Source organism: Ambystoma mexicanum, chromosome 1p, assembly GCF_040938575.1.
Source record: "Ambystoma mexicanum isolate Mex_15411 chromosome 1p, UKY_AmexF1_1, whole genome shotgun sequence".
In the NCBI taxonomy this organism is placed as follows: Eukaryota; Metazoa; Chordata; class Amphibia; order Caudata; family Ambystomatidae; genus Ambystoma; species Ambystoma mexicanum.
The window spans coordinates 233,066,154-233,089,846 of NC_090921.1; the positions used below are offsets into that span (position 1 = coordinate 233,066,154).

The 23,693-nt window shown below is 47.4% G+C and overlaps 11 non-coding genes and 5 pseudogenes across 11 annotated transcripts; all 16 read left to right on the plus strand.

Moving 5' to 3' along the window:
• The first annotated feature begins 500 nt into the window (after positions 1–500).
• Positions 501–691, plus strand: LOC138458361 (U2 spliceosomal RNA). The gene has a single exon (XR_011262403.1). It is a non-coding gene; the product is annotated as a U2 spliceosomal RNA (small nuclear RNA).
• Positions 692–1,314: 623 nt separating this feature from the next.
• LOC138460202 (U2 spliceosomal RNA) lies at positions 1,315–1,506 on the plus strand. Its single transcript, XR_011262975.1, has one exon. It is a non-coding gene; the product is annotated as a U2 spliceosomal RNA (small nuclear RNA).
• A 2,818-nt stretch (positions 1,507–4,324) lies between these two features.
• On the plus strand, positions 4,325–4,495 carry LOC138460963 (U2 spliceosomal RNA; annotated as a pseudogene).
• A 2,875-nt stretch (positions 4,496–7,370) lies between these two features.
• LOC138460886 (U2 spliceosomal RNA) lies at positions 7,371–7,541 on the plus strand (annotated as a pseudogene).
• Positions 7,542–8,154: 613 nt separating this feature from the next.
• LOC138458372 (U2 spliceosomal RNA) lies at positions 8,155–8,345 on the plus strand. The gene has a single exon (XR_011262404.1). It is a non-coding gene; the product is annotated as a U2 spliceosomal RNA (small nuclear RNA).
• Positions 8,346–8,962: 617 nt separating this feature from the next.
• LOC138458383 (U2 spliceosomal RNA) lies at positions 8,963–9,153 on the plus strand. Its single transcript, XR_011262407.1, has one exon. It is a non-coding gene; the product is annotated as a U2 spliceosomal RNA (small nuclear RNA).
• Positions 9,154–9,776: 623 nt separating this feature from the next.
• Positions 9,777–9,967, plus strand: LOC138459616 (U2 spliceosomal RNA). The gene has a single exon (XR_011262630.1). It is a non-coding gene; the product is annotated as a U2 spliceosomal RNA (small nuclear RNA).
• A 623-nt stretch (positions 9,968–10,590) lies between these two features.
• Positions 10,591–10,781, plus strand: LOC138458394 (U2 spliceosomal RNA). The gene has a single exon (XR_011262409.1). It is a non-coding gene; the product is annotated as a U2 spliceosomal RNA (small nuclear RNA).
• A 617-nt stretch (positions 10,782–11,398) lies between these two features.
• LOC138458405 (U2 spliceosomal RNA) lies at positions 11,399–11,589 on the plus strand. Its single transcript, XR_011262411.1, has one exon. It is a non-coding gene; the product is annotated as a U2 spliceosomal RNA (small nuclear RNA).
• Positions 11,590–12,212: 623 nt separating this feature from the next.
• LOC138459418 (U2 spliceosomal RNA) lies at positions 12,213–12,403 on the plus strand. Its single transcript, XR_011262594.1, has one exon. It is a non-coding gene; the product is annotated as a U2 spliceosomal RNA (small nuclear RNA).
• A 2,689-nt stretch (positions 12,404–15,092) lies between these two features.
• On the plus strand, positions 15,093–15,331 carry LOC138460820 (U2 spliceosomal RNA; annotated as a pseudogene).
• Positions 15,332–18,091: 2,760 nt separating this feature from the next.
• Positions 18,092–18,262, plus strand: LOC138461073 (U2 spliceosomal RNA; annotated as a pseudogene).
• Positions 18,263–18,885: 623 nt separating this feature from the next.
• LOC138458416 (U2 spliceosomal RNA) lies at positions 18,886–19,076 on the plus strand. Its single transcript, XR_011262413.1, has one exon. It is a non-coding gene; the product is annotated as a U2 spliceosomal RNA (small nuclear RNA).
• Positions 19,077–21,837: 2,761 nt separating this feature from the next.
• LOC138460897 (U2 spliceosomal RNA) lies at positions 21,838–22,071 on the plus strand (annotated as a pseudogene).
• Positions 22,072–22,688: 617 nt separating this feature from the next.
• Positions 22,689–22,879, plus strand: LOC138458427 (U2 spliceosomal RNA). The gene has a single exon (XR_011262415.1). It is a non-coding gene; the product is annotated as a U2 spliceosomal RNA (small nuclear RNA).
• Positions 22,880–23,501: 622 nt separating this feature from the next.
• Positions 23,502–23,692, plus strand: LOC138458438 (U2 spliceosomal RNA). The gene has a single exon (XR_011262417.1). It is a non-coding gene; the product is annotated as a U2 spliceosomal RNA (small nuclear RNA).
• Position 23,693: the final 1 nt, after the last annotated feature.

Below are 23,693 nucleotides of genomic sequence, written 5' to 3' on the forward strand. Positions count from 1 at the left end.
TGTCACGGGAGGAAAAAAAAGTCTGCCCTTTTTGCTTGCTTTTCACAGGAGCTGCAAAGCAAGGCAAAGGAGCCAGCCAGCCAGCCAGCAGCACAAGGAGGAGATGGGGGACACTGTCCTTGCCCTGCCTCACCCCTGAAAGGCCCCGAACGGCCCCGAACGGCCAAGCCTTATCTGAGGGGGACGCACTTGGGGGAGCATCTCCTGGGCAGCTGAGGGTGACTTTCGGCCGCTAGGTGACGGGGCCAGTGCCAGGCCGGGCTGCAGCTTGGCTGGGTGGAGCTCTGCAGCCTGTGTCTGGCCGTCTCGCACCAGGCGCTGTGGGACCCATGGAAATCTTGGGGCGGAGCCATGCAAAATATGCTTACCATACCGCCGGGCATGCTGGTCATGCAAATGCTATTCTTGGCCGAGGAATCTGGGGCTCTGCCGCAGAGCGTTGCTCCGAGTCAGCAGGGGAGCTGCCGAGCAGCAGTCTTTCAGGCAAAGCTTTTGTGGGCATCGCTTCTCGGCCTTTTGGCTAAGATCAAGTGTAGTATCTGTTCTTATCAGTTTAATATCTGATACGTCCTCTATCTGGGGACCATATATTAAATTGATTTTTGGAACCGGGAGATGGAATGGGAGCTTGCTCTGTCCACTCCACGCATCAACTTGGTATTGCAGTACCTCCAGGACTGGTGCACTTCCCCACTTGGGGAAAACAATGCTGTGAAAAAGAAAGACTGAGCAATTCTTGAAAGAAGAGCACTTTGCAATATTTTTTTGTTTAAATGTGTTTTTTTTTTCCAGTGTTTCGGAAAAGGTGCTGTTGTGTCACGGGAGGAAAAAAAAGTCTGCCCTTTTTGCTTGCTTTTCACAGGAGCTGCAAAGCAAGGCAAAGGAGCCAGCCAGCCAGCCAGCAGCACAAGGAAGAGATGGGGGACACTGTCCTTGCCCTGCCTCACCCCTGAAAGGCCCCGAACGGCCCCGAACGGCCAAGCCTTATCTGAGGGGGACGCACTTGGGGGAGCATCTCCTGGGCAGCTGAGGGTGACTTTCGGCCGCTAGGTGACGGGGCCAGTGCCAGGCCGGGCTGCAGCTTGGCTGGGTGGAGCTCTGCAGCCTGTGTCTGGCCGTCTCGCACCAGGCGCTGTGGGACCCATGGAAATCTTGGGGCGGAGCCATGCAAAATATGCTTACCATACCGCCGGGCATGCTGGTCATGCAAATGCTATTCTTGGCCGAGGAATCTGGGGCTCTGCCGCAGAGCGTTGCTCCGAGTCAGCAGGGGAGCTGCCGAGCAGCAGTCTTTCAGGCAAAGCTTTTGTGGGCATCGCTTCTCGGCCTTTTGGCTAAGATCAAGTGTAGTATCTGTTCTTATCAGTTTTAATATCTGATACGTCCTCTATCTGGGGACCATATATTAAATTGATTTTTGGAACCGGGAGATGGAATGGGAGCTTGCTCTGTCCACTCCACGCATCAACTTGGTATTGCAGTACCTCCAGGACTGGTGCACTTCCCCACTTGGGGAAAACAATGCTGTGAAAAAGAAAGACTGAGCAATTCTTGAAAGAAGAGCACTTTGCAATATTTTTTTGTTTAAATGTGTTTTTTTTTTCCAGTGTTTCGGAAAAGGTGCTGTTGTGTCACGGGAGGAAAAAAAAGTCTGCCCTTTTTGCTTGCTTTTCACAGGAGCTGCAAAGCAAGGCAAAGGAGCCAGCCAGCCAGCCAGCAGCACAAGGAGGAGATGGGGGACACTGTCCTTGCCCTGCCTCACCCCTGAAGGGCCCCGAACGGCCCCGAACGGCCAAGCCTTATCTGAGGGGGACGCACTTGGGGGAGCATCTCCTGGGCAGCTGAGGGTGACTTTCGGCCGCTAGGTGACGGGGCCAGTGCCAGGCCGGGCTGCAGCTTCTCTGGGTGGAGCTCTGCAGCCTGTGTCTGGCCGTCTCGCACCAGGCGCTGTGGGACCCATGGAAATCTTGGGGCGGAGCCATGCAAAATATGCTTACCATACCGCCGGGCATGCTGGTCATGCAAATGCTATTCTTGGCCGAGGAATCTGGGGCTCTGCCGCAGAGCGTTGCTCCGAGTCAGCAGGGGAGCTGCCGAGCAGCAGTCTTTCAGGCAAAGCTTTTGTGGACATCGCTTCTCGGCCTTTTGGCTATGATCAAGTGTCGGGATTCACCTTAGCTGTCTGGCTTGCCCAGTCCAAGGTAGACTCCTTTTACAGCTGGCCTCCCTGACCTTCGGGTCAGGGAGTGGGCTACTGATCATGCCTTGAAGGACCGGAGAATCTTTCGGGCTGGACGAGTTTCGAGTGGAAGTTTTGAAGGGGTACGCATCAGAGGACTCCCCCAGCATGGCTGAAGCATCGCGTGTTCTACCGCCGGCGACGCAGCTGAGATATTCAGTTCGGATTGCTGTCCAGAAGGATTTCCAAGAAGTAAAGGATTTCGACTATGTTGTTAATAAGGTACTTTTTGAAGCTTTACAAGCAGACAAAGACAAAATTTATTGTATGCAAGAGCACAGGAACGCTTGCACGTATGATATTACTTTTGTAGTCGAAGTCTCTTCCTTGAGTGCATATGAAGTGTACAAATTGGAAAAGGAGAATAGTAGTATTTTGGAAGGTGTTCTGGTGGAGCTTTGTTTTGTTCGACAAACTGTTCCATTAACTGTGCATATGTACAATCCGTTTGTGTCAGCAGAGAAAATTAGTAATTGGTTATTACATTATTGTGAAGAAGTGAGAGGAGGTCAAGTTCAAAGAAATAAATTTGGGTATTTTAACGGTGATCGGAGATTTGTTGTGGTGCTAAAAAAACATCCAGAAGGCATTGGAGGTTTATATCACCCCCCGGGTGTGTTTAAGATTTTGGAACAGAATGGGTATCTGTATTACCCCAACCAGCCAGTGTTTTGTAGGTTTTGTCGACAGTTTGGACACGCAAAACGAAACTGCCCGAAAGATAAATGTTGGAATTGTGGTGATCCAAACCATAAAATAGTTGACTGTGATCAGAAGCTGATGTGTACTGTTTGTGATATGGAGGGACATGTTGCAGCGACATGCCCGACTACCCGGCGTACATATGCACAAGCTGCTAGTAAAGGTGGTTTTCACAGAGAAGATCGTGAAGATGTGAAAAACCTGGTTAACATGTCGGAGGATCTAAGAACGAAAGAGAAATTGGTTGATAAAATTGAAGATGCGACAAGCCTGATTAAGGCAGTAGTTGAAGTTCCCCCTGTTGATGTATTATGTACATATGCTCAAGCAAATAGTGGAGGTGGGATTCGACAGGAGGTACGTGTGGATACAGAACGCTTTGAGGATGTGGAGAAAATTGATGTGACAGGTGAAAAGGAGGTTGAGAAGAGAAAAGACGAAGAAGGAATTATTCAAGTAGCCAGTGGAAGTAGAATTGGCCGGGAGAATGGTGGGGTCACAGACTGTTTGGTGGTTGCGGAAAAGGTTGAGAAAACGGTTACGAAGGCAGTTGGAAAGGCATTAACGAAGGTTGAAGTGTGGAGTGCACTACTTGAATGGACGGGGACCTTGCGTGAAATATTTTCATTTTCTGTTGAGCGTGAACATTTGGTTTTAAATGATTATTTACGAATTCAGTTTGATGAGAAAAAAGAAGATGTTGACATAAATGAGCATCAAAGACTATATGGGATATATCGGACTCACAGATGGAGACAGTTTGAGAAGGAGGAGATGGAACACCCCAGGCAGTGGTGGAGAGAAGATAACTATATTCCTAAGGTGAAGGTTTGTTCGAATAAACAGGATGCAGTGTCGTCCCAGCTTCTACCACCACGTGTTAAGAATTTTTTGGAAAGGGAAAGAGTGGTGGTTCAACGAGCTGCATGTATGGGGAAAATAGAAGCGGCTTTGAGCGAGGTTGAGAATGTTCAACAAGGTATTGATGTTCAGAGAGTAGAGACATTGAATAAGTATAGTGTTTTACAGGCTGAGTCGGACAGTGAGAAGAACGAGGAGGTGGTGAATCGGTTGACGCAGAAGGAGATTGAGCGAAGGTCAAGGAGACAGAGATCTGATCGGAGCCGGTCAGGCATTAGAGATGGGAAAGCATCTTTTAAGTAGTATTGGAATGAGAAAAGGAGATAAGAGAGAAAAATTGTGATAGACTGATGCGAAATTTTTGGATTTTTTTATTGATTTGGTGTTTTTAATTTGGAGTTTTTTTCTATTGGAATTTTTTGATTTGGTGTTTTTTGATTGGCATTTTTTGTAAATTGGAGGTTTGGGACGGTTGAAGGGGTGAAGTGGAGACCGAATAAAAAAAAAAAAAAAAAAAAAAAAAAAAAAAAAAAAAAAAAATCTGTTCTTATCAGTTTAATATCTGATACGTCCTCTATCTGGGGACCATATATTAAATTGATTTTTGGAACCGGGAGATGGAATGGGAGCTTGCTCTGTCCACTCCACGCATCAACTTGGTATTGCAGTACCTCCAGGACTGGTGCACTTCCCCACTTGGGGAAAACAATGCTGTGAAAAAGAAAGACTGAGCAATTCTTGAAAGAAGAGCACTTTGCAATATTTTTTTGTTTAAATGTGTTTTTTTTTTCCAGTGTTTCGGAAAAGGTGCTGTTGTGTCACGGGAGGAAAAAAAAGTCTGCCCTTTTTGCTTGCTTTTCACAGGAGCTGCAAAGCAAGGCAAAGGAGCCAGCCAGCCAGCCAGCAGCACAAGGAGGAGATGGGGGACACTGTCCTTGCCCTGCCTCACCCCTGAAAGGCCCCGAACGGCCCCGAACGGCCAAGCCTTATCTGAGGGGGACGCACTTGGGGGAGCATCTCCTGGGCAGCTGAGGGTGACTTTCGGCCGCTAGGTGACGGGGCCAGTGCCAGGCCGGGCTGCAGCTTCTCTGGGTGGAGCTCTGCAGCCTGTGTCTGGCCGTCTCGCACCAGGCGCTGTGGGACCCATGGAAATCTTGGGGCGGAGCCATGCAAAATATGCTTACCATACCGCCGGGCATGCTGGTCATGCAAATGCTATTCTTGGCCGAGGAATCTGGGGCTCTGCCGCAGAGCGTTGCTCCGAGTCAGCAGGGGAGCTGCCGAGCAGCAGTCTTTCAGGCAAAGCTTTTGTGGGCATCGCTTCTCGGCCTTTTGGCTATGATCAAGTGTTGGGATTCACCTTAGCTGTCTGGCTTGCCCAGTCCAAGGTAGACTCCTTTTACAGCTGACCTCCCTGACCTTCGGGTCAGGGAGTGGGCTACTGATCATGCCTTGAAGGGCCGGAGAATCTTTCGGGCTGGACGAGTTTCGAGTGGAAGATTTGAGGGGGAACGCGTCGGAGGACTCCCTCAGCATGGCTGAAACATCGCGTGTTCTACCGCCGGCAACGCAGTTGAGATATTCAGTTCGGATTGCTGTCCAGAAGGATTTCCAAGAAGTAAAGGATTTCGACTATGTTGTTAATAAGGTACTTTTTGAGGCTTTACAAGCAGATAAAGACAAAATTTATTGTATGCAAGAGCACAGGAACGCTTGCACGTATGATATTACTTTTGTAGACGAAGTCTCTTCCTTGAGTGCATATGAAGTGTACAAATTGGAAAAGGAGAATAGTAGTATTTTGGAAGGTGTTCTGGTGGAGCTTTGTTTCGTTCGACAAACTGTTCCATTAACTGTGCATATGTACAATCCATTTGTGTCAGCAGAGAAAATTAGTAATTGGCTATTGCATTATTGTGAAGAAGTGAGAGGAGGTCAAGTTCAAAGAAATAAATTTGGGTATTTTAACGGTGATCGGAGATTTGTTGTGGTGCTAAAAAAACATCCGGAAGGCATTGGAGGTTTATATCACCCCCCGGGTGTGTTTAAGATTTTGGAACAGAATGGGTATCTGTATTACCCTAACCAGCCAGTGTTTTGTAGGTTTTGTCGACAGTTTGGACACGCAAAACGAAACTGCCCGAAAGATAAATGTTGGAATTGTGGTAATCCAAACCATAAAATAGTTGACTGTGATCAGAAGCTGATGTGTACTGTTTGTGATATGGAGGGACATGTTGCAGCGACATGCCCGACTACCCGGCGTACATATGCACAAGCTGCTAGTGAAGGAAGTTTTTACAAAGGAGATCGTGAAGATGTGAAAAACCTGGTTAACATGTCGGAGGATCTAAGAATGAAAGAGAAGTTGGTTGATAAAATTGAAGATGTGACAAGCCTGATTAAGGCAGTAGTTGAAGTTCCCTCTGTTGGTGTATTATGTACATATGCTCAAACAAGTGGTGGAGGTGGGATTCAACAGGAGGTACGTGTGGATACAGAACGCTTTGAGGATGTGGAGAAAATTGATGGTATAGGTGGAGATGTGGAAAATATTATAGCAATAGATGAAATGGAACTTGCAAAGGGAATAGATAAAGAAGGAATTGTTCAAGCAGCCAGTGGAAGTGAAGTAGCAGGAAAAAAAGAGGTTGAGAAGAAAAGTGGGAAGAAAGTTACTCAAGTGACCGGTGAAAATTATGGAGAAATGACTGCTAAGTTATTTAATGAAGTAGTACCGACTGATAAGTTTAGGAAAAAATTTGAATCATATCCAGAATTTTTTTATCGTGGAACAGTTATGTCTGATGAGCGAGAGGATTTGATTATCGACGGTTATATACAATATCGGATTGATATGAAGAACAAAGACTGTGATTTCCGACAGCATATACACGATTTCGGGTTATATCGAGATTATAAACGGAAGGTTTTTCAATTGGAGGATGAGACACGGGCCAGGGAGTTGGAGAGTAGAAAGAATGTTTTAACTCCAGTGACAGGGGTTTGTTCGGCTGGACAGGATTCAGTGGTGTTTCCGTCTTTGACACCACACGTCAAGAATCTCTTAGAAAGAGAAAGAGTGGTTATACAACAAGTTGATTTGCAAGTATGTACTGCCGTTCAGGGAGTGAAAACGTCGAATAAGTATGGGGTTTTACAGTCTGGATCAGATAGTGAAAAGGATGAGGAAGTGGAAAATCAGTTGTTACAGAAGGGGATTGAGCGAAAGTCAAGAAGGCGGAAATCTGATCGGAGTCGGTCAGCTATTAGAGAGGGGAGAGCATCTTTTATCAAAAAAAATTTGGAATGAGCAAAGAAGATATGAAAAGAAAGAGAGAATTTCTGTTGAGAAAGTTTTGTATTTAATTCATTTTGTTTTTGATTGGTTTTTTTTTTAAATTGGAGGATTATTTTAATTGGTTTTTTTTAATTTGGAATTTTTGTTTGGTATTTTTTTAAATTTGGAGGTTTGGGACGGTTAAAGGGGTGATGAGGAGACCGAAAAAATAAAAAATAAAAAAATAAAAAAAAAATAAAAAAAAAAAAAAAAAAAAAAAAAAAAAAAAAATAAAAAAAAAAAAAATCTGTTCTTATCAGTTTAATATCTGATACGTCCTCTATCTGGGGACCATATATTAAATTGATTTTTGGAACCGGGAGATGGAATGGGAGCTTGCTCTGTCCACTCCACGCATCAACTTGGTATTGCAGTACCTCCAGGACTGGTGCACTTCCCCACTTGGGGAAAACAATGCTGTGAAAAAGAAAGACTGAGCAATTCTTGAAAGAAGAGCACTTTGCAATATTTTTTTGTTTAAATGTGTTTTTTTTTTCCAGTGTTTCGGAAAAGGTGCTGTTGTGTCACGGGAGGAAAAAAAAGTCTGCCCTTTTTGCTTGCTTTTCACAGGAGCTGCAAAGCAAGGCAAAGGAGCCAGCCAGCCAGCCAGCAGCACAAGGAGGAGATGGGGGACACTGTCCTTTCCCTGCCTCACCCCTGAACGGCCCCGAACGGCCAAGCCTTATCTGAGGGGGACGCACTTGGGGGAGCATCTCCTGGGCAGCTGAGGGTGACTTTCGGCCGCTAGGTGACGGGGCCAGTGCCAGGCCGGGCTGCAGCTTGGCTGGGTGGAGCTCTGCAGCCTGTGTCTGGCCGTCTCGCACCAGGCGCTGTGGGACCCATGGAAATCTTGGGGCGGAGCCATGCAAAATATGCTTACCATACCGCCGGGCATGCTGGTCATGCAAATGCTATTCTTGGCCGAGGAATCTGGGGCTCTGCCGCAGAGCGTTGCTCCGAGTCAGCAGGGGAGCTGCCGAGCAGCAGTCTTTCAGGCAAAGCTTTTGTGGGCATCGCTTCTCGGCCTTTTGGCTAAGATCAAGTGTAGTATCTGTTCTTATCAGTTTAATATCTGATACGTCCTCTATCTGGGGACCATATATTAAATTGATTTTTGGAACCGGGAGATGGAATGGGAGCTTGCTCTGTCCACTCCACGCATCAACTTGGTATTGCAGTACCTCCAGGACTGGTGCACTTCCCCACTTGGGGAAAACAATGCTGTGAAAAAGAAAGACTGAGCAATCCTTGAAAGAAGAGCACTTTGCAATATTTTTTTGTTTAAATGTGTTTTTTTTTTCCAGTGTTTCGGAAAAGGTGCTGTTGTGTCACGGGAGGAAAAAAAAGTCTGCCCTTTTTGCTTGCTTTTCACAGGAGCTGCAAAGCAAGGCAAAGGAGCCAGCCAGCCAGCCAGCCAGCAGCACAAGGAGGAGATGGGGGACACTGTCCTTGCCCTGCCTCACCCCTGAACGGCCCCGAACGGCCAAGCCTTATCTGAGGGGGACGCACTTGGGGGAGCATCTCCTGGGCAGCTGAGGGTGACTTTCGGCCGCTAGGTGACGGGGCCAGTGCCAGGCCGGGCTGCAGCTTGGCTGGGTGGAGCTCTGCAGCCTGTGTCTGGCCGTCTCGCACCAGGCGCTGTGGGACCCATGGAAATCTTGGGGCGGAGCCATGCAAAATATGCTTACCATACCGCCGGGCATGCTGGTCATGCAAATGCTATTCTTGGCCGAGGAATCTGGGGCTCTGCCGCAGAGCGTTGCTCCGAGTCAGCAGGGGAGCTGCCGAGCAGCAGTCTTTCAGGCAAAGCTTTTGTGGGCATCGCTTCTCGGCCTTTTGGCTAAGATCAAGTGTAGTATCTGTTCTTATCAGTTTAATATCTGATACGTCCTCTATCTGGGGACCATATATTAAATTGATTTTTGGAACCGGGAGATGGAATGGGAGCTTGCTCTGTCCACTCCACGCATCAACTTGGTATTGCAGTACCTCCAGGACTGGTGCACTTCCCCACTTGGGGAAAACAATGCTGTGAAAAAGAAAGACTGAGCAATTCTTGAAAGAAGAGCACTTTGCAATATTTTTTTGTTTAAATGTGTTTTTTTTTTCCAGTGTTTCGGAAAAGGTGCTGTTGTGTCACGGGAGGAAAAAAAAGTCTGCCCTTTTTGCTTGCTTTTCACAGGAGCTGCAAAGCAAGGCAAAGGAGCCAGCCAGCCAGCCAGCAGCACAAGGAGGAGATGGGGGACACTGTCCTTCCCCTGCCTCACCCCTGAAAGTCCCCGAACGGCCCCGAACGGCCAAGCCTTATCTGAGGGGGACGCACTTGGGGGAGCATCTCCTGGGCAGCTGAGGGTGACTTTCGGCCGCTAGGTGACGGGGCCAGTGCCAGGCCGGGCTGCAGCTTGGCTGGGTGGAGCTCTGCAGCCTGTGTCTGGCCGTCTCGCACCAGGCGCTGTGGGACCCATGGAAATCTTGGGGCGGAGCCATGCAAAATATGCTTACCATACCGCCGGGCATGCTGGTCATGCAAATGCTATTCTTGGCCGAGGAATCTGGGGCTCTGCCGCAGAGCGTTGCTCCGAGTCAGCAGGGGAGCTGCCGAGCAGCAGTCTTTCAGGCAAAGCTTTTGTGGGCATCGCTTCTCGGCCTTTTGGCTAAGATCAAGTGTAGCATCTGTTCTTATCAGTTTAATATCTGATACGTCCTCTATCTGGGGACCATATATTAAATTGATTTTTGGAACCGGGAGATGGAATGGGAGCTTGCTCTGTCCACTCCACGCATCAACTTGGTATTGCAGTACCTCCAGGACTGGTGCACTTCCCCACTTGGGGAAAACAATGCTGTGAAAAAGAAAGACTGAGCAATTCTTGAAAGAAGAGCACTTTGCAATATTTTTTTGTTTAAATGTGTTTTTTTTTTCCAGTGTTTCGGAAAAGGTGCTGTTGTGTCACGGGAGGAAAAAAAAGTCTGCCCTTTTTGCTTGCTTTTCACAGGAGCTGCAAAGCAAGGCAAAGGAGCCAGCCAGCCAGCCAGCAGCACAAGGAGGAGATGGGGGACACTGTCCTTGCCCTGCCTCACCCCTGAAAGGCCCCGAACGGCCCCGAACGGCCAAGCCTTATCTGAGGGGGACGCACTTGGGGGAGCATCTCCTGGGCAGCTGAGGGTGACTTTCGGCCGCTAGGTGACGGGGCCAGTGCCAGGCCGGGCTGCAGCTTGGCTGGGTGGAGCTCTGCAGCCTGTGTCTGGCCGTCTCGCACCAGGCGCTGTGGGACCCATGGAAATCTTGGGGCGGAGCCATGCAAAATATGCTTACCATACCGCCGGGCATGCTGGTCATGCAAATGCTATTCTTGGCCGAGGAATCTGGGGCTCTGCCGCAGAGCGTTGCTCCGAGTCAGCAGGGGAGCTGCCGAGCAGCAGTCTTTCAGGCAAAGCTTTTGTGGGCATCGCTTCTCGGCCTTTTGGCTAAGATCAAGTGTAGTATCTGTTCTTATCAGTTTAATATCTGATACGTCCTCTATCTGGGGACCATATATTAAATTGATTTTTGGAACCGGGAGATGGAATGGGAGCTTGCTCTGTCCACTCCACGCATCAACTTGGTATTGCAGTACCTCCAGGACTGGTGCACTTCCCCACTTGGGGAAAACAATGCTGTGAAAAAGAAAGACTGAGCAATCCTTGAAAGAAGAGCACTTTGCAATATTTTTTTGTTTAAATGTGTTTTTTTTTTCCAGTGTTTCGGAAAAGGTGCTGTTGTGTCACGGGAGGAAAAAAAAGTCTGCCCTTTTTGCTTGCTTTTCACAGGAGCTGCAAAGCAAGGCAAAGGAGCCAGCCAGCCAGCCAGCCAGCAGCACAAGGAGGAGATGGGGGACACTGTCCTTGCCCTGCCTCACCCCTGAACGGCCCCGAACGGCCAAGCCTTATCTGAGGGGGACGCACTTGGGGGAGCATCTCCTGGGCAGCTGAGGGTGACTTTCGGCCGCTAGGTGACGGGGCCAGTGCCAGGCCGGGCTGCAGCTTGGCTGGGTGGAGCTCTGCAGCCTGTGTCTGGCCGTCTCGCACCAGGCGCTGTGGGACCCATGGAAATCTTGGGGCGGAGCCATGCAAAATATGCTTACCATACCGCCGGGCATGCTGGTCATGCAAATGCTATTCTTGGCCGAGGAATCTGGGGCTCTGCCGCAGAGCGTTGCTCCGAGTCAGCAGGGGAGCTGCCGAGCAGCAGTCTTTCAGGCAAAGCTTTTGTGGGCATCGCTTCTCGGCCTTTTGGCTAAGATCAAGTGTAGTATCTGTTCTTATCAGTTTAATATCTGATACGTCCTCTATCTGGGGACCATATATTAAATTGATTTTTGGAACCGGGAGATGGAATGGGAGCTTGCTCTGTCCACTCCACGCATCAACTTGGTATTGCAGTACCTCCAGGACTGGTGCACTTCCCCACTTGGGGAAAACAATGCTGTGAAAAAGAAAGACTGAGCAATTCTTGAAAGAAGAGCACTTTGCAATATTTTTTTGTTTAAATGTGTTTTTTTTTTCCAGTGTTTCGGAAAAGGTGCTGTTGTGTCACGGGAGGAAAAAAAAGTCTGCCCTTTTTGCTTGCTTTTCACAGGAGCTGCAAAGCAAGGCAAAGGAGCCAGCCAGCCAGCCAGCAGCACAAGGAGGAGATGGGGGACACTGTCCTTCCCCTGCCTCACCCCTGAAAGTCCCCGAACGGCCCCGAACGGCCAAGCCTTATCTGAGGGGGACGCACTTGGGGGAGCATCTCCTGGGCAGCTGAGGGTGACTTTCGGCCGCTAGGTGACGGGGCCAGTGCCAGGCCGGGCTGCAGCTTGGCTGGGTGGAGCTCTGCAGCCTGTGTCTGGCCGTCTCGCACCAGGCGCTGTGGGACCCATGGAAATCTTGGGGCGGAGCCATGCAAAATATGCTTACCATACCGCCGGGCATGCTGGTCATGCAAATGCTATTCTTGGCCGAGGAATCTGGAGCTCTGCCGCAGAGCGTTGCTCCGAGTCAGCAGGGGAGCTGCCGAGCAGCAGTCTTTCAGGCAAAGCTTTTGTGGGCATCGCTTCTCGGCCTTTTGGCTAAGATCAAGTATAGTATCTGTTCTTATCAGTTTAATATCTGATACGTCCTCTATCTGGGGACCATATATTAAATTGATTTTTGGAACCGGGAGATGGAATGGGAGCTTGCTCTGTCCACTCCACGCATCAACTTGGTATTGCAGTACCTCCAGGACTGGTGCACTTCCCCACTTGGGGAAAACAATGCTGTGAAAAAGAAAGACTGAGCAATTCTTGAAAGAAGAGCACTTTGCAATATTTTTTTGTTTAAATGTGTTTTTTTTTTCCAGTGTTTCGGAAAAGGTGCTGTTGTGTCACGGGAGGAAAAAAAAGTCTGCCCTTTTTGCTTGCTTTTCACAGGAGCTGCAAAGCAAGGCAAAGGAGCCAGCCAGCCAGCCAGCAGCACAAGGAGGAGATGGGGGACACTGTCCTTGCCCTGCCTCACCCCTGAAAGTCCCCGAACGGCCCCGAACGGCCAAGCCTTATCTGAGGGGGACGCACTTGGGGGAGCATCTCCTGGGCAGCTGAGGGTGACTTTCGGCCGCTAGGTGACGGGGCCAGTGCCAGGCCGGGCTGCAGCTTGGCTGGGTGGAGCTCTGCAGCCTGTGTCTGGCCGTCTCGCACCAGGCGCTGTGGGACCCATGGAAATCTTGGGGCGGAGCCATGCAAAATATGCTTACCATACCGCCGGGCATGCTGGTCATGCAAATGCTATTCTTGGCCGAGGAATCTGGGGCTCTGCCGCAGAGCGTTGCTCCGAGTCAGCAGGGGAGCTGCCGAGCAGCAGTCTTTCAGGCAAAGCTTTTGTGGGCATCGCTTCTCGGCCTTTTGGCTAAGATCAAGTGTCGAGATTCGCCTTCGTTGTCTGGCTTGCCCAGTCCAAGGTTGACTCTCTTTACAGCTGGCCTCCCTGACCTTCGGGTCGGGGAGTGGGCTACTGATCATGTCTGAAGGGCTGGAGAAGCTTTCGTTTGATTGACGTGGGACCAGGCTTTTTTCGTGCGGAGAGAAGACAGTCGCCCTCCCTCCCTGAGGAGGAGGAGGAGGGGGGGTGGCTGACGTCACCATTTGAAGTTTCGTTTGGAATATTGGAGGAGTGCACGGCAGGCCAGTCTTTCGTCATGGCTGCTGCACCTTGGACCATACCGCTGGCGACGCAGATGAGAAATTCCATCCGGGTTACAGTTCAGCAAGATTTTCGGGAAGAAAAGGATTTTGACTATGTAGTCACAAAGGTACTTTTTGACGCACTTCAAACTGACAAAAGTAAAGTTTATTGTATGCAGGAGCATCGATTGGCTTGTATTTATGATTTCACCTTTACAGATGAAGCTTCCTCATTAGGTGCGTATGAAATGTATAGAGCAGGTAAAGATCAGAATGTTATCTTGGAAGGTATCTTGGTGGAGATTTGTTACCTTCGTCAAAAGGTTCCATTGACTGTACATATGTACAATCCGTTTGTATCAGCTGAGAAGATTAGGAATTGGCTCTTGAATTATTGTGAAGAAGTGAATGGGGGACAGGAGCAGAAGAATAAATTCGGATATTTTAATGGAAATCGGAGATTTGTGGTAGTGTTTAAGAAACAAGCTGAAGGTATTGGAGGTTTATGTCACCCCCCGGGGGTTTTTAGGATTCAAGAACAGAATGGGTATTTATATTACCCTAATCAACCTGTTTTTTGTAGGTTCTGTCGGAAGTTTGGACACATGAAACAAAGCTGTCCGAAGGATAAATGCTGGAATTGTGGCAAGCATGGTCATATATTCTCGGATTGTGACCAGATACTGCGGTGTACTTTTTGTGATTTGGAAGGACATATTGTTGAAAGGTGTCCTAGTGTATCACGCACGTATGCTCAAGTGGCTAGTAGAAGTGGTGTTCAGCAGGAGGTGTGTGTGGATACAACACGGGTGGAGGATGTGGAAAAATTTGAAGAGACAGATGATGTTGAGTTTGTGGAGGAAATAGACAAAGTTACATGTGCTCAAGTAGCCAGTGGAAGTGGAATTAATCAGGAGGATGGTGGAGTCACAGCTTGCTTGGTGGTTGGAGAACAGGTGGAGGAAATGGTTACGGAGAAAGTTGGAAAGTTGTTAACAGATGATGAAGTTAGGGAAATGATGAAACAATGGCCGAAGAACTTTGGAGATGAGGGGATATTTTCTCCTGAGCGTGAAATATTGGTAGCAGAAGAGTATTTGTATATTCGGAGGGATTCTGACTGGGAGGCGGTTGATTTGGAAGAGCATCAAAGATTATTCAGGTCGTTTCGGGATCTCAGACGAGGGATGTTCGAGAAAGAAGATGCGACACAAGCTAGGGAGTCGGTGAAGAAGAAAAGTACTTTGATCCCTGAAGTGGGAGTTTCTTCGACTGAGCAAGGTTCAGGTTTATCCCCTTCTTTAACATCGCATGTTAAGAATCTTTTGCGAAAAGAAAGAGTGATTATTAAAGAAGCTGAAGGAATGGGGCATTTTAAGACGACTGACATTGAGGGGGTGGAGACGTCGAACAGTTATGGTGTTTTGCAGTCTGAATCAGACAGTGAGAAGAATAAGGAGGTGGGGATTCGGTTGTTGAAGAAGGGGACTGAACGAAAGTTGAGGAAACAGAGGTCTGAACGAAGTCGGTCAGCCATTAGAGATGGAAAAGCATCTTTCAAATAGTATCGAAATGAGGAAAGAAGATGTGAGAGGTAAAATGGAGGAAAAAAAAAAAAAAAAAAAAAAAAAAAAATTTGTGATAGGCTTTTGGACGGGTTTGGATTTTTTTGTTTGTTTTTTTTTTTTTTTTTTTTTTTTTTTTTGAATTGGTGTTTTTAATTTGAGGAATTTTTATTGGCTCTTATTGATTTGGAGTTTTTTTGATTGGCATTTTTTGTAAATTGGAGGATTGGGACGGTTAAAGGGGTGAAGAGAAGAAGAAAAAAAAAAAAAAAAAAAAAAAAAAAAAAAAAAATCTGTTCTTATCAGTTTAATATCTGATACGTCCTCTATCTGGGGACCATATATTAAATTGATTTTTGGAACCGGGAGATGGAATGGGAGCTTGCTCTGTCCACTCCACGCATCAACTTGGTATTGCAGTACCTCCAGGACTGGTGCACTTCCCCACTTGGGGAAAACAATGCTGTGAAAAAGAAAGACTGAGCAATCCTTGAAAGAAGAGCACTTTGCAATATTTTTTTGTTTAAATGTGTTTTTTTTTTCCAGTGTTTCGGAAAAGGTGCTGTTGTGTCACGGGAGGAAAAAAAAGTCTGCCCTTTTTGCTTGCTTTTCACAGGAGCTGCAAAGCAAGGCAAAGGAGCCAGCCAGCCAGCCAGCCAGCAGCACAAGGAGGAGATGGGGGACACTGTCCTTGCCCTGCCTCACCCCTGAACGGCCCCGAACGGCCAAGCCTTATCTGAGGGGGACGCACTTGGGGGAGCATCTCCTGGGCAGCTGAGGGTGACTTTCGGCCGCTAGGTGACGGGGCCAGTGCCAGGCCGGGCTGCAGCTTGGCTGGGTGGAGCTCTGCAGCCTGTGTCTGGCCGTCTCGCACCAGGCGCTGTGGGACCCATGGAAATCTTGGGGCGGAGCCATGCAAAATATGCTTACCATACCGCCGGGCATGCTGGTCATGCAAATGCTATTCTTGGCCGAGGAATCTGGGGCTCTGCCGCAGAGCGTTGCTCCGAGTCAGCAGGGGAGCTGCCGAGCAGCAGTCTTTCAGGCAAAGCTTTTGTGGGCATCGCTTCTCGGCCTTTTGGCTATGATCAAGTGTCGGGATTCACCTTAGCTGTCTGGCTTGCCCAGTCCAAGGTAGACTCCTTTTACAGCTGGCCTCCCTGACCTTCGGGTCAGGGAGTGGGCTACTGATCATGCCTTGAAGGGCCGGAGAATCTTTCGGGCTGGACGAGTTTCGAGTGGAAGATTTGAGGGGGAACGCGTCGGAGGACTCCCCCAGCATGGCTGAAACATCCCGTGTTCTACCGCCGGCAACGCAGTTGAGATATTCAGTTCGGATTGCTGTCCAGAAGGATTTCCAAGAAGTGAAGGATTTCGACTATGTTGTTAATAAGGTACTTTTTGAGGCTTTACAAGCAGACAAAGACAAAATTTATTGTATGCAAGAGCACAGGAACGCTTGCACGTATGATATTACTTTTGTAGACGAAGTCTCTTCCTTGAGTGCGTATGAAGAGTATAAAATGGAAAAGAAGAATAATAGTATTTTGGAAGGAGTTCTGGTGGAGCTTTGTTTCGTCCGACAAACTGTTCCATTAATTGTGCATATGTACAATCCATTTGTGTCAGTAGAGAAAATTACTAATTGGTTATTGCATTATTGTGAAGAAGTGAAAGGAGGTCAAATGCAAAAGAACAAATTTGGATATTTTAACGGAGATCGGAGATTTGTTGTAGTGTTAAAAAAACATCCAGAAGGCATTGGAGGTTTATGTCACCCCCCGGGGGTGTTTAAGATTTTGGAACAGAATGGGTATTTGTATTACCCCAACCAGCCGATGTTCTGTAGGTTTTGTCGACAGTTTGGACACATGAAACGAGATTGCCCGAAAGATAAATGTTGGAATTGTGGTAAATCGGACCATAAATTGGTGGAATGTGATCAGACACTATTGTGTACTGTTTGTAATATGGAGGGTCATGTTGCAGTGACATGCCCGACGACCAGACGTACATATGCACAAGCTACTAGTGAAGGGGGTTTTTTCAGAGGGGATCGTGCACTTGTGAAGAATCTAATTAATACATTGGAAGATTTAAGGAAGGAAGAAAAGTTGGTTGAAAATGTGGATACAGTACGAGTGGAAGATGTGGAAAACGCTATAGTAGTAGATGAAGTAGAACTTGAAAAGGGAATGGATGAAGAAGAAATTGTTCAAACAGTCAGTGGAAGTGTAGTGGATGAAAAGGAGGCCGAGAAGAAAAGTGGAATAAAAGTTGCTCAAGTAGTCGGTGGAAAGTGTGAGGAACAGTTTTCTTGGATGTATGGAGAAATAGTACCGAATAGTGAAATTAGGGAAAAATTGGAAAGGTTTCCAGAGTTTTTTTATGATGGAAAAGCTTTGTCTTCTGAGCGGGAGGAATTGATTTTGAACGGTTATATAGAATATCGGATTGATAGGAAAGAAAAAGACTGTGATTTCCAACAGCATCGACGTGATTTCAGACTATATCGGGAGTATCATCGGAAGGTTTTTCAGTTGAAGGATGCCAGGGAGTTGGAGAGTAAATTAAATGCTTTACATTCTGTGAAAGGGGTTAGTTCGACTGGACAGGATTTAGTGGTGCTCCCGTCTTTGACACCACACGTCAAGAATCTTTTGGAAAGGGAAAGAGTGGTTGTTCAACAAGGTGATTTGCAAGTACGTACTGCCGTTCAGGGAGTGAAAACGTCGAATAAGTATGGGGTTTTACAATCTGGGTCGGATAGTGAAAAGGATGAGGAGGTGGAGAATCAGTTATTACAGAAGGGGATTGAGCGAAAGTCAAGAAGGCGGAAATCTGATCGGAGTCGGTCAGCCATTAGAGATGGGAAAGCATCTTTTAAATAAGTTCTGGAATGGGGAAAGAAGATAAGAGAAGAAAAGTGAAAATTCTGTTAAGCAAAATTTGTATTTTTATATGGCAGCAGAAAAATTAGAGACTTTTAACATCCTAGATTTTGGTTTTTTGAACCTCTGAAATAGAGGAGAAGAGAATAAATTAGAAATGTAGTTATACGTTTCTTTTTTTTGATTGGCCTTTTTTTGATTTGACATTTTTTGATTTGGTCTTTTTTTCTTTTTTCCTGATTTTCAAAAAATTGGAGGTTTGGGACGGTTAAAGGGGTGATGAGGAGACCGAAAAAAAAAAAGAAAAAAAAAAAAAAAAAAAAAAAAAAAAATCTGTTCTTATCAGTTTAATATCTGATACGTCCTCTATCTGGGGACCATATATTAAATTGATTTTTGGAACCGGGAGATGGAATGGGAGCTTGCTCTGTCCACTCCACGCATCAACTTGGTATTGCAGTACCTCCAGGACTGGTGCACTTCCCCACTTGGGGAAAACAATGCTGTGAAAAAGAAAGACTGAGCAATTCTTGAAAGAAGAGCACTTTGCAATATTTTTTTGTTTAAATGTGTTTTTTTTTTCCAGTGTTTCGGAAAAGGTGCTGTTGTGTCACGGGAGGAAAAAAAAGTCTGCCCTTTTTGCTTGCTTTTCACAGGAGCTGCAAAGCAAGGCAAAGGAGCCAGCCAGCCAGCCAGCAGCACAAGGAGGAGATGGGGGACACTGTCCTTGCCCTGCCTCACCCCTGAAAGTCCCCGAACGGCCCCGAACGGCCAAGCCTTATCTGAGGGGGACGCACTTGGGGGAGCATCTCCTGGGCAGCTGAGGGTGACTTTCGGCCGCTAGGTGACGGGGCCAGTGCCAGGCCGGGCTGCAGCTTGGCTGGGTGGAGCTCTGCAGCCTGTGTCTGGCCGTCTCGCACCAGGCGCTGTGGGACCCATGGAAATCTTGGGGCGGAGCCATGCAAAATATGCTTACCATACCGCCGGGCATGCTGGTCATGCAAATGCTATTCTTGGCCGAGGAATCTGGGGCTCTGCCGCAGAGCGTTGCTCCGAGTCAGCAGGGGAGCTGCCGAGCAGCAGTCTTTCAGGCAAAGCTTTTGTGGGCATCGCTTCTCGGCCTTTTGGCTAAGATCAAGTGTAGTATCTGTTCTTATCAGTTTAATATCTGATACGTCCTCTATCTGGGGACCATATATTAAATTGATTTTTGGAACCGGGAGATGGAATGGGAGCTTGCTCTGTCCACTCCACGCATCAACTTGGTATTGCAGTACCTCCAGGACTGGTGCACTTCCCCACTTGGGGAAAACAATGCTGTGAAAAAGAAAGACTGAGCAATCCTTGAAAGAAGAGCACTTTGCAATATTTTTTTGTTTAAATGTGTTTTTTTTTTCCAGTGTTTCGGAAAAGGTGCTGTTGTGTCACGGGAGGAAAAAAAAGTCTGCCCTTTTTGCTTGCTTTTCACAGGAGCTGCAAAGCAAGGCAAAGGAGCCAGCCAGCCAGCCAGCAGCACAAGGAGGAGATGGGGGACACTGTCCTTGCCCTGCCTCACCCCTGAACGGCCCCGAACGGCCAAGCCTTATCTGAGGGGGACGCACTTGGGGGAGCATCTCCTGGGCAGCTGAGGGTGACTTTCGGCCGCTAGGTGACGGGGCCAGTGCCAGGCCGGGCTGCAGCTTGGCTGGGTGGAGCTCTGCAGCCTGTGTCTGGCCGTCTCGCACCAGGCGCTGTGGGACCCATGGAAATCTTGGGGCGGAGCCATGCAAAATATGCTTACCATACCGCCGGGCATGCTGGTCATGCAAATGCTATTCTTGGCCGAGGAATCTGGGGCTCTGCCGCAGAGCGTTGCTCCGAGTCAGCAGGGGAGCTGCCGAGCAGCAGTCTTTCAGGCAAAGCTTTTGTGGGCATCGCTTCTCGGCCTTTTGGCTATGATCAAGTGTTGGGATTCACCTTAGCTGTCTGGCTTGCCCAGTCCAAGGTAGACTCCTTTTACAGCTGACCTCCCTGACCTTCGGGTCAGGGAGTGGGCTACTGATCATGCCTTGAAGGGCCGGAGAATCTTTCGGGCTGGACGAGTTTCGAGTGGAAGATTTGAGGGGGAACGTGTCGGAGGACTCCCTCAGCATGGCTGAAACATCGCGTGTTCTACCGCCGGCAACGCAGTTGAGATATTCAGTTCGGATTGCTGTCCAGAAGGATTTCCAAGAAGTAAAGGATTTCGACTATGTTGTTAATAAGGTACTTTTTGAGGCTTTACAAGCAGATAAAGACAAAATTTATTGTATGCAAGAGCACAGGAACGCTTGCACGTATGATATTACTTTTGTAGACGAAGTCTCTTCCTTGAGTGCATATGAAGTGTACAAATTGGAAAAGAAGAATAGTAGTATTTTGGAAGGTGTTCTGGTGGAGCTTTGTTTCGTTCGACAAACTGTTCCATTAACTGTGCATATGTACAATCCATTTGTGTCAGCAGAGAAAATTAGTAATTGGCTATTGCATTATTGTGAAGAAGTGAGAGGAGGTCAAGTTCAAAGAAATAAATTTGGGTATTTTAACGGTGATCGGAGATTTGTTGTGGTGCTAAAAAAACATCCGGAAGGCATTGGAGGTTTATATCACCCCCCGGGTGTGTTTAAGATTTTGGAACAGAATGGGTATCTGTATTACCCTAACCAGCCAGTGTTTTGTAGGTTTTGTCGACAGTTTGGACACGCAAAACGAAACTGCCCGAAAGATAAATGTTGGAATTGTGGTAATCCAAACCATAAAATAGTTGACTGTGATCAGAAGCTGATGTGTACTGTTTGTGATATGGAGGGACATGTTGCAGCGACATGCCCGACTACCCGGCGTACATATGCACAAGCTGCTAGTGAAGGAAGTTTTTACAAAGGAGATCGTGAAGATGTGAAAAACCTGGTTAACATGTCGGAGGATCTAAGAATGAAAGAGAAGTTGGTTGATAAAATTGAAGATGTGACAAGCCTGATTAAGGCAGTAGTTGAAGTTCCCTCTGTTGGTGTATTATGTACATATGCTCAAACAAGTGGTGGAGGTGGGATTCAACAGGAGGTACGTGTGGATACAGAACGCTTTGAGGATGTGGAGAAAATTGATGTGACAGGTGAAGATGTGGAAAATATTATAGCAGTAGATGAAATGGAACTTGCAAAGGGAATAGATAAAGAAGAAATTGTTCAAGCAGCCAGTGGAAGTGAAGTAGCAGGAAAAAAAGAGGTTGAGAAGAAAAGTGGGAAGAAAGTTACTCAAGTAACCGGTGAAAATTATGGAGAAATGACTGCTAAGTTATTTAATGAAGTAGTACCGACTGATAAGTTTAGGAAAAAAATTGAATCATATCCAGAATTTTTTTATCGTGGAACAGTTATGTCTGATGAGCGAGAGGATTTGATTATCGACGGTTATATACAATATCGGATTGATATGAAGAACAAAGACTGTGATTTCCGACAGCATATACACGATTTCGGGTTATATCGAGATTATAAACGGAAGGTTTTTCAATTGGAGGATGAGACACGGGCCAGGGAGTTGGAGAGTAGAAAGAATGTTTTAACTCCAGTGACAGGGGTTTGTTCGGCTGGACAGGATTCAGTGGTGTTTCCGTCTTTGACACCACACGTCAAGAATCTCTTAGAAAGAGAAAGAGTGGTTATACAACAAGTTGATTTGCAAGTATGTACTGCCGTTCAGGGAGTGAAAACGTCGAATAAGTATGGGGTTTTACAGTCTGGATCAGATAGTGAAAAGGATGAGGAAGTGGAAAATCAGTTGTTACAGAAGGGGATTGAGCGAAAGTCAAGAAGGCGGAAATCTGATCGGAGTCGGTCAGCTATTAGAGAGGGGAGAGCATCTTTTATCAAAAAAAATTTGGAATGAGCAAAGAAGATATGAAAAGAAAGAGAGAATTTCTGTTGAGAAAGTTTTGTATTTAATTCATTTTGTTTTTGATTGGTTTTTTTTTTTTTTTTTAAATTGGAGGATTATTTTAATTGGTTTTTTTAATTTGGAATTTTTGTTTGGTATTTTTTTAAATTTGGAGGTTTGGGACGGTTAAAGGGGTGATGAGGAGACCGAAAAAAAAAAAAAAAAAAAAAAAAAAAAAAAAAAATCTGTTCTTATCAGTTTAATATCTGATACGTCCTCTATCTGGGGACCATATATTAAATTGATTTTTGGAACCGGGAGATGGAATGGGAGCTTGCTCTGTCCACTCCACGCATCAACTTGGTATTGCAGTACCTCCAGGACTGGTGCACTTCCCCACTTGGGGAAAACAATGCTGTGAAAAAGAAAGACTGAGCAATCCTTGAAAGAAGAGCACTTTGCAATATTTTTTTGTTTAAATGTGTTTTTTTTTTCCAGTGTTTCGGAAAAGGTGCTGTTGTGTCACGGGAGGAAAAAAAAGTCTGCCCTTTTTGCTTGCTTTTCACAGGAGCTGCAAAGCAAGGCAAAGGAGCCAGCCAGCCAGCCAGCCAGCAGCACAAGGAGGAGATGGGGGACACTGTCCTTGCCCTGCCTCACCCCTGAACGGCCCCGAACGGCCAAGCCTTATCTGAGGGGGACGCACTTGGGGGAGCATCTCCTGGGCAGCTGAGGGTGACTTTCGGCCGCTAGGTGACGGGGCCAGTGCCAGGCCGGGCTGCAGCTTGGCTGGGTGGAGCTCTGCAGCCTGTGTCTGGCCGTCTCGCACCAGGCGCTGTGGGACCCATGGAAATCTTGGGGCGGAGCCATGCAAAATATGCTTACCATACCGCCGGGCATGCTGGTCATGCAAATGCTATTCTTGGCCGAGGAATCTGGGGCTCTGCCGCAGAGCGTTGCTCCGAGTCAGCAGGGGAGCTGCCGAGCAGCAGTCTTTCAGGCAAAGCTTTTGTGGGCATCGCTTCTCGGCCTTTTGGCTAAGATCAAGTGTAGTATCTGTTCTTATCAGTTTAATATCTGATACGTCCTCTATCTGGGGACCATATATTAAATTGATTTTTGGAACCGGGAGATGGAATGGGAGCTTGCTCTGTCCACTCCACGCATCAACTTGGTATTGCAGTACCTCCAGGACTGGTGCACTTCCCCACTTGGGGAAAACAATGCTGTGAAAAAGAAAGACTGAGCAATTCTTGAAAGAAGAGCACTTTGCAATATTTTTTTGTTTAAATGTGTTTTTTTTTTCCAGTGTTTCGGAAAAGGTGCTGTTGTGTCACGGGAGGAAAAAAAAGTCTGCCCTTTTTGCTTGCTTTTCACAGGAGCTGCAAAGCAAGGCAAAGGAGCCAGCCAGCCAGCCAGCAGCACAAGGAGGAGATGGGGGACACTGTCCTTCCCCTGCCTCACCCCTGAAAGTCCCCGAACGGCCCCGAACGGCCAAGCCTTATCTGAGGGGGACGCACTTGGGGGAGCATCTCCTGGGCAGCTGAGGGTGACTTCGGCCGCTAGGTGACGGGGCCAGTGCCAGGCCGGGCTGCAGCTTGGCTGGGTGGAGCTCTGCAGCCTGTGTCTGGCCGTCTCGCACCAGGCGCTGTGGGACCCATGGAAATCTTGGGGCGGAGCCATGCAAAATATGCTTACCATACCGCCGGGCATGCTGGTCATGCAAATGCTATTCTTGGCCGAGGAATCTGGGGCTCTGCCGCAGAGCGTTGCTCCGAGTCAGCAGGGGAGCTGCCGAGCAGCAGTCTTTCAGGCAAAGCTTTTGTGGGCATCGCTTCTCGGCCTTTTGGCTAAGATCAAGTGTAGTATCTGTTCTTATCAGTTTAATATCTGATACGTCCTCTATCTGGGGACCATATATTAAATTGATTTTTGGAACCGGGAGATGGAATGGGAGCTTGCTCTGTCCACTCCACGCATCAACTTGGTATTGCAGTACCTCCAGGACTGGTGCACTTCCCC